At 44.5% G+C, this 12,810-nt stretch overlaps 1 protein-coding gene across 13 annotated transcripts in view; it reads right to left on the bottom strand.

The window, feature by feature from the left end:
- Positions 1 to 12,810, bottom strand: part of Pknox2 (PBX/knotted 1 homeobox 2) — a 267,002-nt gene that overhangs the window by 239,094 nt on the left and 15,098 nt on the right. For 3 of the 13 annotated variants that reach the window (XM_040285502.2, XM_021719549.3, XM_078047282.1), the window contains exon 1: positions 919 to 1,007. The exons of the other annotated variants lie outside the window; for them this stretch is intronic. The gene's annotated coding sequence lies outside the window, so the exon portion shown is untranslated. Of the gene's footprint in view, positions 1 to 918; positions 1,008 to 12,810 lie in introns of those variants that run through there. 13 annotated transcript variants of the gene reach the window in all.

Below are 12,810 nucleotides of genomic sequence, written 5' to 3'. Positions count from 1 at the left end.
CAGATACACCGTGTGGCAGCATTACAAATGTCCCAAGCAGTTTATATACAACAGCACAGCATGAGTTTGCTGGGGGATATTGGAGCTGGTAATTGCTATTCTAAAACTGGCCTTGTAAGCTTGAAGAAATGTTTTGAGGGGGGAAAAGAGCCAATTTAAGAGCTTTATAAAGCCATAAATGCCTTCTGAGCAAACCAAATGTAATCTATCTAGAAAGACAGGCCGTCCCTCAAACCCAATGGCAGACCCGCAGTGCTGCATGGCGGACAGAAGTTACCCTAAAGGTCCCATCTCACCAAGTGGTTCACCTGTGCGGAGGCAGGGGGCTGTCCCGATGACCCAGGACTGTCATCAGATTACCTGAGGGCAATCTTCCCGGCCACATACACAGCCCCCCAACACCTTCCTGCAGCCCCTCCCACTTACTTCTTCCAAATATGCGAAACCAAACCCCCTCAATCTGTCTGGCCGTGGCTTCCTCTGTGCTTCCCATGTGTCCTTCCCTCACATGGCTCTTGGAACAGGAAGAGGCTGGAGGCTTGGCAGACACTGCAGAGTCCTCCATGCAGCCTCAGTCCCCCATCCAGAAAATGGGCTGACCCTCCCTCCCAGGGCTTTTAGAAGAATCAAGTAAGAAAACATACTTAAAGCACCTGCCACATGGCACTCAATAAAGGTGAGCTATTATTATTTTATTGTCTTATTACTTGGGAGGAACAAGCTGCCCTAGGCAGAAGGCACTTTTACAAGTCTCCACCTTCCCCAGAATGGCCAGGATCCCCAGCATCAGGTTAAAGGACATCTTTTATGCATCCCTGAGGATGAACACTGGCCCAGATTTTCTTGGGAAATGGTTCCTAACTGCATTTGTCCTCATCTCCCCAAGGTTTCTAGAGACACACCCCACTTCCCAGGCACCTCCATACTGGGCCACACAGTCTTCTTAAAATCCTGATGATCAAACAGAGCCTCTTCATGTCAGTGAATTGCATGAATTTCCCAGGTTCCTGGTTAGAAAAAGCAAGACTCAGAGACCTCCTGGAATAGAAGACAGATTGCTGCTCTGCCACCCTCTGCCCTTGGCAGCTCCCGCTCCCTGTCTCCAGCCTCCCCCTGGCAGCTCCTGCCCACAATAATCCCACTGTCTTTTCGGATGTCAATATTTCATAATGGAAAACAAAAGCCATATAATGCACAATTACCACTTTCCATTGTGTTTTAACAGCTCTATTGACAGCACCAAAACTCCACACAGGAGCAATAGAACAGGACTCAAGATCAAGCTTCCAGTGAAATGTGGTTTTGGTTATATGTACTTTCGGAGTTTTGCAACACCTTATTAAAGTTGAAGGCTGTATGTAACCACATTACCAGTGACGCTTTTCAATACCACTGAAGTCAGGTTTTGTTACAGCCCAAAGCTGCCTCTGAGCAGGCGTTTCCCATGCCCTGTCTTAGCCCACCTGAGCCGGCTACCCTGGCCCCCCACCCATTCCCACCACACACCCCACTACAACTTCTGGACAGTGGAGTCAAGGGATGGGACTTTCATCTAAGGTGCAGGCATGTGGCTGCCCTGAGACAAACATCTGCTTAAATCCAAAATCCTGGCATTGATGGGCATCCCTGACCCATCCCTCTCCACAACTCTCTTATACAGAAATTGTCTTGGTCTAATTGCTGTTTCCCCCAAATTTTATCAAACAAGTTTCCACTTCTAAGAGTTCGTAGAAGTCCTACTGCACTCCTGGTTTATTTATTTTGTACTGAAACCAAATTGGATATTAAATCCAGAGATGCCTTACCATTGAGCTACATCTCCTCCAGTCATTTTTTCTTCTCCTTCTCCTCCTCCTCCTTCTTCTTCCTCTTCATTTTTTTTTTTTTCTATTTTGAGAACAAGTCTTACTAAGTTGCTGAATTGTCCAGGCTGGCCTCAAACTTGTGATCCTCCTACCTTAGCCTGGGATTACTGGGATTATAGGCATGTGCCACTACACCCAAACTGGTTTGCTTACCTTCTTTCCCTAAATTTTCTAAATGTCTACTTGTCTTTGAAATGAATGCAATCCACTTGGCTGGAGATAAAGCTCAGTGGTAGAGCACTTGCCTAGCATGCATGAGGCCCTGGGTTCAATCCCCACTACCACAATTAAAAAAAAAAAAAAGTGCCAAATGAATGCAATCCATTTCCCAAATGAAATCAACACACAGTCAGTAGCTAGCTAGTTTTGTGTCTGGAAAGTAGCCCTGACTGAGAATAACAACATCTGCATTTGAAGTCTGGCTCAGCCATTTGCATTAGCTAGGTCTCTGAGCAAGTCTCTTGATTTTTTTTTTCTTTTGCTCATCCACAAAATAAGAGATTGAACTATGTGATTAGAAGGGTCTTTCCAGTCTTAGATTCCTAAATGAAGACTCATTAAGCATTTATTTTATTACCTATGAGACACTTGGTGGTGCCATAAGGAACAAAAAGATGTAGAAGACACGGCTCCTGTCCTCAAGGAACGTGCATCTTCACTGAGAAGACAGGCGTAAGAGAACTAACAGTGAAATTACAGCAAATTCTTTCTGCCCTGGTTCAAGATAGCAATATATGAAAAGTCATGAGGCAATACATGATTAGATGCCAAATGAATTGTGCAGACAATAATTGCTCCAGGCCGAGGAGTTCAGAGGAGGAGAGTGCTAAGGGATGGGCTGGTCACAGAACGCTGTGCTTATGAGGTGGAGATGATGCTGGGCTTGAAGGACACAGGCACGGATTTGCATCTGTGGGGATGGCCCAGGTAAAGGGTCCTTCATGAGCAGATGTTCACGGGCAGCTGTCACAGGGCAGGTACCGGGGACAGCACATTGACCAATTAGAGTGGAAATGAGAGTTCATGCTGAGAAACCAAACAGGGAGCACTGTCTACCACAGCAGAGGCTGGGCTGAATGTGAGAGCTTGAAGTACCAGAGGAAGATGTTGGAATTGTGATCTCATCAGCAGCAAGGACCCAGGGTGTGAGCAACAGAGGACTGTATTTTAAGAGAATTAATTAGGCGATGATTTACAGAATGGATTAGAAATAAGATGCACAAGTCAGGACACCAGAGAGAAGGCAATTGCAGTAATCCAGCAGGAGGTGTGATGGTGTCTGAACTCAAGTGGTGTCATGCCAGACGTGGATGGGAGGGCAGCCTTTTGGCTTTTGATAGGTTAAGGACTGGCTGACCATTTAATTTATTGCCTGAACTTGGACACTTCAGAGACTGAAAAAGGAGCTATTAACAACCATACTGTCATAACAGACAAACCAGGACTGTCCTGGGCAAAGGGACAAGGATGATTACTTTATCATCTGGAGAATGGAGAAGACAGAGGGAAAGTGGGCTCAAAGATTCAATCCAGAAGACAGAAAAAAATATGGGAGTTAACAGGGACAGGTGGGAGGATGGTGGAAGGAAGCGGCATCCAGCAAGAAAGGAGTATGCTTCCTTTGAGTGACAGAGCAGATTCTGATTTCTTTGAAAAATTGCATCTTAAATTATTATGCATATATTTGTTAAATTGAATCGAAACAACAAAGACCTGCTAAATTTAATGCAAGAATTACTGGGAGAGTAGGGGACAGAGCTAGCCCATGTCTCCTCATGAACTGATGACTCTAATGCATTCTGAAAACATAACTGTGGCACCAAAATGGCCAACACTGGCAGAGAAAGCTTAGCAAACCCTGCTCCAGACACAGTATGAGAATCAAGGAATTAAATTTACCTACACCCCTTAGTTCAGAAAATGAAAGAAAAAAAAGTACAGAAAATGAGGTCAAAAGAAAGAGGAAAGTCAATTTTTAAAAAATCAAGATAGCATAAATGCAACCTTCCCCTGTCTGAAGTTGATTTGGACTTTTGTGTGCAGGACTATCTTCCACTGAGATCAGGAGCAGAAACTTCTGTTGTTTACTGTCCACACTGAGGATTGGCACCCAGCACCAGAACTCAGAAAGTCTGAGAACTTTTCTGTAGGCTATTGCTCCCTCCAACTGGGACTCTCTTCCAGGCTCATGCTCAAGCTATTTTAAAGTGAAAAGAGAGAAGAGACAGGCATATGACCCCACTAGTTGGGTCTCATAATGCTGTCCAGAATAGGAATTTACACGGTTCCAGTGACCCAGAAATTTGAGGCAGAAACTAACCATTGGCTATGAATTATCCAGATACCTGTGGTTGCAGTTACTTGATAAAGCTAATCTCCCTAAGAGTGTTGATTACTCCTAAGTTAACAGTACAGGGGTTTGGGGAAAGGACTAAAGTTCCCAGGCAGAGCAATCTCTCCTTCTGCTGAAAACCATTTGCTCCCCATCCTCAGAAAGAGTTCTTTCTTGGGGCTGGGGATGTGGCTCAAGTGGTAGCGCGCTCGCCTGGCATGCGTGCGGCCCAGGTTCGATCCTCAGCACCACATACCAACAAAGATGTTGTGTCCGCCGAGAACTAAAAAATAAATATTAAAAAATTCTCTCTCTCTCTCTCTCTCTCTCTCTCTCTCTCTCTCTCTCTCTCTCTCTCTCTCCTCTCATTCTCTCTAAAAAAAAAAAAAAAAAGAAAAGAAAGAGTTCTTTCTTGGAAACTTCTGATGCAATCAACTTGAGTCTCTGTAGCTGACTGGCAAGGCTAACATCACAAAATAAAGAAGCTGTAGTTTGCAGTGGTGCTCAACATTTTTGCCACTGCACTCTCCTGACGGTTGCAAAGAGCTCTTGTCAGTCATGGTGGATCCTTGCAACAATGATTCTCTGATGTGGGCAGAAGACTCCAGAAGTGATCTGACCTATCAGAATGGGCTGAAGGATGGCAGTATCTTTGAGAAAGCCTACCTCAGCCCTCCAACCCCTAGGGAGTTTCTGGTGCACCCCACAAAGAAAAGTTGCCCCCCCTTGAGAATTAGCAGACAGAGAACAAGTCAACTTATAAATTAGAAAACTTACTGCTCACACCAAACTTCCTAGGAGCACTTACCAGCAGTGTGAATCACCTCACCCACTCAGTATTCATTGCCTCACCTCTAAAGTGGGGGTAGTGATAATAAAAAGCCTGGCACCAAGGGATATTGTTGGAGTAAATGAGGTAATAAAAGTACCTGCAGCATAGTAGGAGCTTAACAAATGTTTGGGTTTTAGTTCAGCTGACATTTTAACAGTGTGATTAGTGCTGCCAGGAAATCAATATTTTCTAATTAGAGGGTATTTTCTCTGAACAAGACTCCAAATATGATTCTCTGTCAGAAGAAAACTATTTGTTGGGTAATAAAAGCAGATGGGTGACCCCATCCCCCCCACATCCAGCCCCTACGAGTGGCCAGTGAATAAAAGGGCAGTTGACAGCTAAGATCATACTCAATGGTGGAAAACTGAAAGCTTCCCCTAAGATCAGGAATAAGACAAAATGCCCACCTTCATTGTGTGGAAAGGAAGAAATAAAACTATTGATATTCATGGATGACATGATCCCATATGTGAGAAATTCAAAAGAATTCCTCCCCAAAAAGCTACTGGAATTAATAGACAAAGACAAAAGAATTAGAGGGTTTAAGATTATACAGGGGAAAAAAAGTTGTATTTCTATACACGAACAATAAATAGTCTGAAAAGAAAATTAAGAAAGCAATTCCATTTACAATAGCATCTAAAAGAATAAAATATCACTGGATAAATTTAACCAAGGAGGGAAAAGACTTTTACATTAAAAACTACAAAACATCACTGCAATTAAAGAAGACCCACATAAATTGAAAAATATCCCATGTTCATGGATAGAAAGACAATATTGATAAGATGTCAATACTACCCAAAGCAATCAGCAAATTCAAAGAAATCCCTATGAAAATTCCAACCTTTCTTCTCCCTTCAGAAATGGGAATACTAGTGCTCAAATTCACATGAAATTGCAAGGGACTCTGAATAGCTAAAACAGTCTTGAGAAAGAACAAAATTGGAAATCTCACAATTTCCAACTTCAAAATTTACCACATATCTATAGTAGTCAAAACAGTGTGTTACTGAAATAGGGATGGACACACAGACTAAAGGAATAGAATAAGAATATAGAAATAGACCTATACATCAATGCCAATTGATTCTGATAAGGGTGTAAATCTATTTAATGCGGGAAGAATAGCCTCTTCAATATATGGTATTGGATAAACTGTATTTTTTATATGCAAAAGAATGAAGTTGGACTCCTACTTCATATCACATATAAAAATTAACTCAAGGGGTCTGGGGTTGTGGCTCAGTGGTAGAGCACTTGCCTAGCACGTGTGAGGCATGGGGTTCAATTCTCAGCACCACATATAAATAAATGAATAAAATAAAGGTCCATCAACATCTAAAAATATTTTTTATTAACTCAAAAAATAGATCACTGCCCATAAACAGGGTAGGACTCCCCTCAAAAAAGCCATGGATGCTACACACACTTGTAATTTCAGCAACTCAGGAGGCTGAGGCAGGAAAATTACAATTTGAGGACAGCCTCAGAAACTAAGCAAGACCCTCAACAACTTAGCAAGACTCTATCTCAAAATAGAAAGGGTTGGGTATACAGATCAGTGATAAAGTGCCCCTGGCTTTATTCCCCATAAATAATAATAAATAAATTTTTAATAATAGATAAATTTTAAAATAAATAAAATATTAAAAATAAATTTTAAAAATAAACAGCCTAAATATAAGAGTTAAAACACAGCACTCTTAGAAAAAATATAAGGAGCAAATATTCATGACCTTGGATTTGTCAATGATTCTTAGATATCTCACCAAAAGCATAAGCAACAAAAGAAAAAAATTTGTTAAACTTCATCAAAATTAAAAATTTCTGTGCCTCAAAGGATATTATCAGGAAAGTAAAAAGATAACTACAGAATGGGAGAAAATATTTGCAAATCATGTTTCTGATAAGGATTTAATATTATAGATATAATAAATCATACATGTTTATGTATATATAAAGAACTTCTACGACTCAACCACAAGAAGTCCAACAACTCAATTTAACAATGGGCAAAGTACAGGAGTAGACATTTCTCTCAAGAAGATGTGCAAATGGCAGTAAGCACACCGAAAGATACTCACCATCATCAATCTTTAGAGAAATGTAAATCAAAACATCAAGATAGCACTACTAGAATGACTATCACCAAAAAAGAGAAAATAGGGCTGAGGATGTAGGCTAGTATGCCAAGGCCCTGTGTTCAATCCGGAAGGAGGGAAGGAAGGAAGGAAGGAAGGAAGAAAGGAAGGAAGGAAGGAAGAAAGGAAGGAAGGAAGGAAGAGGAGAGGAGAGGAGAGGAGGGAGGAAGGAAGGAAGAGAAAAGAGAAGAAAGAGTTGACCAGGATAGAAAAATTGGCACCGTTGTATAGTGCTGGTAGGAATGTAAATGGTACAGCTGCTGTGGAAAACAGCTGGGTGGGTCCTCAAAAACTCAAACCTAGAGTTACCTAGAATGTAACCCAGCAATTCCACGCCTAGGTATATACCTTAAAAGAATTGAAAACAGGGATTCAAACAGATAGCATGCACCAGCCTTCCTTCAACATTATTCACAATAGCCAAAAGGTGGAAACAACCCAAGTGTCTGTGGACAGATAAACACCTCAACAAAATGTGCTATGTACACAAAATGGAATACTATTCATCCATAAAAAAGGATGGGAATTCTGATACATGCTACAGCACGATGAACACTGGAAACATCAGTCTTAAACAGCCAGGCACAAAAGGACAAATATGTTAAGATTCCGCTGATAAGAAACGACTAGAAGTCAAATTCACAGAGACAGAAAGTGGATTAGAAGTCACAAGGGGCTGAGGGAGGACAGAATACGAAGTGAGTGCTTAGTGGGCACAGACTACTCATTGGGGATGACGAAAAGGTTTTGGAGATAACTATGTGGTGTTTGCACAGTATTGTGAATCTAATTAATGCCACTGAATTGTACACTTAAATTGATTAAAATTTAACTTTTATGCTATTATATATAAGATAGATCTGCATTTATATTATATAACTCATATTAATTTATATAATGTCACATATTATGTATAATTATATACTATAACATTTATATAGAAAAGAAAAGGTAGGGCATAATTAATTTCTCATGTAAAATTCAATTGAACCCAGAGAACCTAGTCAAACAAATGAAACCAGATTTCCTCCCAAGTCAAACCCAATAGCTGTGAATGTATGTAGGCTTTGCAACAGACTCTACTCGGGCTGAGGCACAGGGCTAAGGACCCCCATCAGACTCTAGGTGGAGGACCAGGGATGCTACTAGCTCTCTGTGGAGGTGCTGGAACCAGGTGTCCACAAACAGGGTGGGACTCCCCGGCAAAAAGCCATGGATGTTATGAACCACCTACTGCATGCCAGGAGCTGCACTCACAACCGTAAATAGTGTGTGACCTGCCTGGGGAGCTTGGACCTGACCCTGAGTGCAGGTGGCCTAGTGGCTGGGTGGTGAGGCAGTCTTTCTTCCTGGTTTATTTCGGGGTTGAAGTGAACAGACAGCAGGTGACAGAGCATTCACGGGTGTGGGGTGGGCCCTCTTTGTTACACTATCACTGGGCTTTACTGGGTCCTCCTGGGAGTTGCCAGCCTAGCCAGCCACTATCTCAAGGCCATCAGAGGCTGCTGACGTGGGGAGAAGAGGTTCCCAGAAAAGAACGTGAAGCAGAGGTCAGCACGCATGGGATCCAGGGGCTCAGGCCTCCACCTGCCAGGTGTGGGCTGTGGCTCTTGGCCCTGCAGCGTGCTGACTTCTTCTCTCCTGGCTGGCAGACTTAATGCCCCTGCACACAGTAGGGGCACTGCTCATGTTCTTACTCACACACACCCTTGTCTCTTCAATCCCAGTCCAACTTCAAAGCCTCGCTTACTGGAAACAGGATCTCCAATGGGGAAAGTTTAGAAGCGAATTGTCCTAAATTCTCATCCAAAAAGTACAAGTTGTGTGGCCTGGGCCTTTGCCACATGGAAAAATGGCAACAGTGGGACCCAAGTTCCAAAGTCATGAGGGTCAAGGATTTGACTCCCTCTCGCACGAATCTCTCCTCAACCATGCCCCCAACTTGGTCTCCCTTCTTTGAAGGGATCACTCTTATTAGTGTCACTCATGCAAGTAATAAATTTTCTCACCAGGTAATGCCTGTAATCCCAGCAACTCGGGACACTTGAGGCCAGCCTCAGGAACTTAGCAAGACCATGTCTCAAAATTTTTTAAAAAAATTAGTTTTTAAAGGACTGTGGATATAGCTCAGTGGTAAAGTGCCCCTTGGCTCAATCCTCAGTACCACAAAAGAAAAAAAAAAAAAAAGATTTCCTCTGCCTGGTAGCATCTCTTGTGATGAAACCCTCCGGAGTATTGGTATATTGCTAAGTATCCCTCGATGTGACAGCATTTCTTGCTTTTCATGCTTATCTCCTCACTGAAACTGAATGCTCCTTCACCTAACGAGCAAATCTTGTCATCCTCTGTAGCTAGCACACAGGATGCTAGATAAATTGAAAATATGTTTGAGGCAAATGGAGGGTCTGCAGGCAACAGAGGAAAACCCCACAAGACAAAAAAGACATTTGGCTCAGAGTAATCTCCCATTTACATCCTCTGCTCCCGATGAAACCGTCCCTGCCCACACCAGCACTTAATGAACACTCCACTCACAGAGTGACTAAAACCTGCTGATGCCCCTGGCTCTTGCAGGTCAATTGTGGTGTGGCTAATCAAGAAAAAAAAAAAACTGATATGAAAAAAAAAAATCACCTCCTTTGTGAATTTTAGAATGTCTTTGGAAATGGTGTTTATCTTCTTCGTTTAGTGTGCAGGTTAAAAGTGCAGGTTGATGTAAGAAACTTAATTTACCAAAAAAACCCCGGCGTCAATGTCTCATGAACACAGCTCACCCCCCATAGGAAAAGGTGACCCAGAAATAGGCTAACATGGCAGAGGGTGGCTGGCCAGGAATTTAACATGTATCACCAATAATCCACACAGCAGATCTGTCGTGAGCTGCACCCATCATGAGCTATGTCTCTTGGGGCTGACAGGATCCCCAGGCCACTGGACCAGGAGTGCTGTGAGCCCAAGGTTGGGAGATCTGGGTGTTTACCAGAGCTGGAGCCTCAGATGGTCACTACCTCCCTGAGCCTCCAGGTCCCCATCTCAGAGAAGGTTAAATAAGATGAGGGGTTCTCCGCCATCTCTCCTTCAAGCTGGGTGGCCTCCAGTCCTATGCCTTCCTATTTTGCTGAAAGACCAAGGAGTCAGGGAAAGAGGACAAGGACACATTGTAAGCCCCAGGAGTCTGGCCCTCAGTGTAGACCTCAAAGCAGGGATGACAGCAAGTTGCCTGACCTCCCCACAACAAAATCCAGGGTCCTTCCCAGGCCCTTCCTAGAGCCACTGCCAGCCCTGGAAATGCCCTGGAGCTAAGCCAGGTGCAGAGGGGAGGCCTCACCCCCAACCCAGCCTCTCTGAGCAGCTACTTCTGCCTATCCTGTCCCCAACACTGGGAATAAAGGTCATGGCTCCAGTGGCCTAGCCTGTTACATGGAATCCTACCAGGTGACAGGCACTTCTATGCCTTAAGTCACTGGAGTCCCCAGACAGCCCCATGATGTAGTTATTATAGCCCCCACTTTGAACTCTGGTCTGTCTGAGGCCAAAGACTTTAACCAGTGAGGACTTCCACTGGCCTCTGCTATCACAGGGAGGGAGTCAGAAGCCAAATGGAAGCTACAACAGGCCAGCCTCAGAGAGCGTGCTCCAGTCTCATGACATCCTCTCCCTCCTGACGGACAGGTAGAGTGGGCACTGCCCCCGGTTGCCCAGACCGAGGGGCCCCCGGCACAGACTCTCAGTGCTAAAACCTGCTGGTCTTGGACTCTGGGTGGTCGGCCACCCTATGACTGAGGCCTCCTGGTCTTTGTGGCTCCAAAAGAAAAACAAATATATTTGTAGACTGCAAACTTACTAGAGGGACATCATCAGTGGCTCCTTCTGAGAAAAGAATGGCTTTAGGTCTGTCCCCTAGCTCATCCCCAAAGGACCAGGTCACACAACCCAAGAAATCTCTCACATCCCAGTTCCAAGCTGAGACCAAGAGTAGCCAGCCCGGGTGGAGCCGGGTGGGAGCGGGTGGACACAAGACAGGAGGTGCCCACAGCTGAAGCCAGAGGGCCGGATTCCTCCCTGCCCTTGCCCCCACCCCACACTCCCGCACCCAGTAGGAGGGGCTTCCAGCCCACTTCACAGGTGGAGCAGGCACAGTTTGGAGACCACTTAGAGGGTCTTCTCTGAAGTTCTCTAAACACTTCAGAGCCCAGGTCCTTGGGGCCTTGCCCAGGAGGGACCTCATCCAAACTGAGAGAGCCCTCATGACACAAGCCCCTGGGGACCCGGAGACTCAAGTTAAGACACTTGTCCAAAGTCAAGCTGAGGGGATACAGTGGACAGGGGATTTGAACTCTGGTTTGTCTTGGGAAACTCTGGTTTGTCTTGGGGCAGGGAGATCAGGCCAGTGCCAGGTCCCCCTCCCAGCCCTCCCTAGCAGCTGGTCATGTCTCTCACCTCCAGATGCTGGTACCATAGGAGGATACTCATCCTGACCACAGGCCTCACCAGGACCACTCTTCCCTCTACCTGAGGGTGCAAGACCAAGAGGGCACAGCCTCTCTCCAGCTACTCAAATCCTCTCCATCCTTTAGGTAGCAACCACTCCATCCTGACCACTCCAGCCTGCAGTGTCCACTCCCCCTTGGCCTCCTACCTCTGCCTCATGATGCACCTTGCACTCTTATCTTGTGCCATTATTTAACCTCATGGATAGAAGGATGGGCACTGGTGAGAGACCCAATGGGTTCAAATCCTGGCTCCTCCACATATCAGCTGGGTGACTTTAAACAGGATGCTTAACCTCTCTGTGCCTCAGGTTACTCAAGTAGGGCATTGACCTCATATAAGGGTTGCAAAAACTAAAATAAGTTAATAGGAATAAAGCATTTAGGGTAGCATTTGAAAAACAGTAAGCACACAATACATGTTTCGGGCTATCATTTCTTAATGTTAATAGCAACATTAGTGAGCTAGATGAGAAGGTCCTGAGGTGCAGGCCAGGGTCCGATACTTCTTCACACTCACACCAACCTGGACCTCAGTTACCAGCTCCTGTGGACTGATCTTACCGATGACAGTTTGCTCGTTTCACTTCCTAATGAGAAAAGTGTGTCCTCCTGTCTTGGCCAACAGCAATCTTTACCCACATCCTCCAAGATGACCCCGAACTATCTTACAGATGAGATGAAAGGAAAGCAGCACTTAGGATGAAGTTCCACCCCCTAGGCCATGTGAGGCCAGGAACAGAATTCAAGGAAGCCGGCAACCACAGAGCAGACCCTTCTTTCCCCAGGAGCAGTGTCAGCTTGGTCAAGAGCGTCCTGAAGTGAATCCCAGAGGCCTCAGTTCACGACGTGGCCCTGTGCTGTGTGACCTTTCACAAGCCCCTTGACCTCTCTAGGCCCCTCTTCTCTCAGTTGCTCAAAGACCAATGACTTAGTTCCTTCCACTTCTGACATTCCACCGTTCAATTTCAGAGAAAGGGAGAAAGCTTCTTTGAATGAACCTAATACATCATTCATTTATTCCACAAACACTGCTTAGGTTTTTACTGTAGCCAGTAACTGTTCAGGCTTATAGAAGAGTAAAAACAGAAACAAAATCTGATGATTCCTCTGAAGAAAAAGAAAGATGAGCATGGAGATCCAA

The sequence above is a fragment of the Ictidomys tridecemlineatus genome, chromosome 4, assembly GCF_052094955.1.
Source record: "Ictidomys tridecemlineatus isolate mIctTri1 chromosome 4, mIctTri1.hap1, whole genome shotgun sequence".
NCBI lineage: Eukaryota > Metazoa > Chordata > Mammalia > Rodentia > Sciuridae > Ictidomys > Ictidomys tridecemlineatus.
The sequence above is the reverse complement of the archived record's forward strand: the minus strand, read 5'-3'. Positions and strand labels throughout refer to the sequence as shown.